The following is a 3,629-nucleotide window of genomic DNA, read 5'->3' as shown; positions in this document are numbered from 1 at the left end:
ATACACAATCAATCAATACATAACATTAATGTATTCTATCAACCGTCATACTCTATGACATATCCAATTGATTAGTTTTAGTTTGTCTAATCATCATGCATTGTCTACAACAATCAAAACTACCCTCCACGGGTAGCCCAAGCAATTATTTCTAAACAGATAATAAAAGCTCCAACAGATAAAATATCAGTGTTTTCAAAAGTGAGCGATTTATAAATCTAACTCCATCATTTCACAACATAATGAGCCAATTTCATTATTTCCAACCCAATTCCATAAGTCCACAATTTTCCCCAAATTAATTATACCAATTTATTTATTCAACAAATTAGGGTTTTCTACCCCATTTCCCAATATTGACCCAATGGCCTCGTTTATACCCTTTTGAAACGCTAAGTCCCAAAATCAACCAACTTCAACACTTTATCAAAACTACCAATAATCTATGTCGAAGACCATAATAGTGAGTAGGAATCCCTACATCAAATTCGGAGCTCAAGGGAAGAAGATGACGAAACTCAACGTGCTCCAAAACTCAAAATTTAAATTTTCGGATCAAGGTAAAGCCCTCGACGATCAACCCAACTTTTGTGAAGACCAAAGGTGAGGAAAACACCCTACCTAGATCAATACGTAGAGAGAACTTATGGTTTTAGAGAGAGGAGCTCTCAAATGGCTTTTTGGAAAACTAAGAGGGAGAGAGAGGATGCAAAAAGTGATTTTAAAATGCCCAGCTGCCAACTGTTATACGACATTCCCGCTCGAGCGGAGAACACAACGCTCGAGTGTCAAGAACAAAAATTTGGACACGCTCGAGCTCAAGAAGGCCCGCTCGAGCGCCAAGACACAAGAATAAAGCACATCCGCTCGAGCGCGAAAACCAGTCCGCTCGAGCGTATATTTCCCCCTCCCAGAACTTACACCAAAAAGGTACTACCCGCTCGAGCGCCAGAGTACCCGCTCGAGTGCCACCGTTCGTACGTAAAGAAACCCGCTCGAGCGTAAAAATCACACCTGCAAAAGTTTTGCAGGGACACGAAAAACTGGGAGTGTGCAATATCCGCCCGAGCACAAAAAGACCCGTTCGAGCGGAACGACCAAAAACCCGGCAACAAGATTTCAGACCAAGGTTCAACCCACCTGTTCGAAACAAGCCCAACACATCCTATAACTCAAACAAACGGAATTAAAGGATGGCAACAAGATAGATACAACACTCAACTCCACAGAACTAAGTCCGGAATACAACAGAATAGTAAAGGGACAACCGGGATCGCTATATCTAATGCCTTATATCCTCTTTTGGATGGATTTTTCTCCAATTTTCTCTAACAAGTGCTCATATTATTAACTATTTCAAAAAATAATAAAATTTAATTGATCTTTTTTCATTCAACCAGTAGTTGCCCAACTGATGGAATAGAATAGCTTAGGTTGTCGCTTAAAGTCTGGGTAGAAGAGGGCTATATATTATTTAGGGTGGTGTTAATAGTCGTTACATTTTTTTTAAGGACCTTGTCTATTGATATTTTTTTTAATGATAATTATAACTTCAATAAAAATTACTATAATAGATACAAATTAAAACAGAACACCCACCCTCACTAAAATAAGGGAGCTGTTAAGATGTGCACCTCAATAAGATGTGCACATCATATACACATTTATTTTAAGCCATTAAATTTTTACAAATGAATCTCAGCCACTGAATAATTTGATTAGGAATATTGGCAACCCCTTCAACCGGTTACCTTTTTTTTTCAAATTTTTTCAGTTTTTTTCCCAAACCCCTCTGTTTTTGAGACAGCACGCAGACCCTCCTCTTGCTGCTGCTATGGCAGCAATTAACATACCACATAGTTGCCGGACCTCCTAAGACTGTTTGGATCTTAGATTTGGGGAGGAATTTGTGGAGAGAAACATTTCCCTTCTTTTTCCTCTACAAATTCCTCTCTGTGACCAAGATCTAAACACATCACAAGTGTTTCAAACAACTTCCCATTACAAGATAACCCACAAAACAGTGGAGAAAAGAAACATCAAAAGATACAGATAATAATTTTTGAATCTCCACTTCCTAGTGCTGATGATTTATCTAGTTGATTCTGTTTTATGCTTACACAACACTAAGCCTTCTGTTTGTAATTGTCTAGGATGTTTCTGAGCACGGTCAAGAGGCTTAGAATCATGAGGACCTCAGACGCTAATGGACTTGGTATGTTTATGCATATTTCAAAGTATATTCTTTGAGATTCCCTTTCTTTTGAGTTCATTCCCTTCTAAATTAAGTTGATCGTTTATTCACAGCTCCACGATTCCAAGAGAGGAATGAGGGACAGAGAAGCAAGCCTAACTAGCATTACTGCAACCCCCTTTCGATCTATTAAGCTCCTGTAAGGTGAAGAAACAGCACAGTTTGAAAAAGAAAATCAAAGGAAAGTAGACAAGTTGAACAGTCCGAGCATTTTGCCAAGATTGCCTTTTTGTTGTTTTGTTTTTTCTTTTTTTCTCTTTTTTCTTTTTTCTGTTAACCTCTCTTGTAGGCCTTATTCAATCTAGATTTTTTAACTGCTCTTTCTAGTACCGTATACAACCTCATACTTCACCGATGCCACTTTCTCATCTCATAGTGTAAATATGGCATTGCTTCATATTTAGTGTCTTGAGTTTGTTGCCATCGAGTGGATTTTCTTTTTTTTATTTTTCTTTTCTTTATTTATTATTTAAAGTTTGGTATGAAATGGCTTGTGTTGTTTTGCAATTTAATTATATTCATTGTGTTTGTTGGTCACATGCTTTCCTTTGGTCAAGTGTATATCTTTTAAGGTTTCTATTCTATGGTGTTCTTTCGTTTTGTGGTTGAATTTTTGAGTGATGCTACATATCCACTATATAGAAGGTAGTGTGGTCAACATTAATAGCACATCATTAATAAATACACATGAAATTCAGTTCTTTTGTCAAGTGATAAAAAAAAATTGGTATGCTATGTAATTGTGCTACTTTTTCTTAATTTTATGAATCTTTCATAGTTCGATTATTCAGCAGCATTACATTATTAAAGAATGGGTTTAATAGCTCTGTTATTCACATCAAATTAGTTAAAATTGTTTTTTAGTTAAACTAGTGATATTATTCATAAAAAATGGATGTCCATCAGTCTTGCTAGAATATCTTGCTAATTTATGATTACTACAGTACTTTACTACAATAAGTGAGGTACTGTTCATCGCTACAACACGGAGATTAGTGTTACCGGATGTCCAGCCAGTCAAATTTTTTTTTTTTTTGGTATTTTTTAAGAATTGTTTGGTTGCTTACTCATCAATTTAATAATAATAAAAAAAGAATAACAAACGCAATAAGAAAATAATATTTTAATAAAATTAAGTTAGAATAGAGAGTAAAGAGGTAACTAGTTAAAATAGTAAAATATTTTTTTTAATTATAATTTGACTAAAATTGGAAGAGGCTGGTGTGTGGATGTTCTTACAATCCTACTCAACATGTATATAGTTGGAAGTGCCCAAGAACCATACAGTCTGTTCTCTGCGCTTCTTTTTTTTTTTTTTTTGGCAAGGGGTTTGACTGGATGGTTGGTAAAGGAATGAAGGCCTATTGGCAATATG

The 3,629-nt window shown here is 35.7% G+C and overlaps 1 long non-coding RNA gene across 1 annotated transcript; it reads left to right on the top strand.

The window, feature by feature from the left end:
• The first annotated feature begins 2,078 nt into the window (after nucleotides 1–2,078).
• On the top strand, nucleotides 2,079–2,791 carry LOC145821156 (uncharacterized). The gene is made up of 2 exons (XR_014363190.1): nucleotides 2,079–2,215; nucleotides 2,308–2,791. It is a non-coding gene; the product is annotated as an uncharacterized LOC145821156 (long non-coding RNA).
• Nucleotides 2,792–3,629: the final 838 nt, after the last annotated feature.

This window comes from Camellia sinensis, chromosome 3, assembly GCF_055761805.1.
Source record: "Camellia sinensis isolate YWXY chromosome 3, ASM5576180v1, whole genome shotgun sequence".
NCBI classification, from domain to species: domain Eukaryota; kingdom Viridiplantae; phylum Streptophyta; class Magnoliopsida; order Ericales; family Theaceae; genus Camellia; species Camellia sinensis.
Note: the sequence above shows the minus strand (reverse complement) of the source record. Positions and strands in the feature narration are given on the sequence as shown.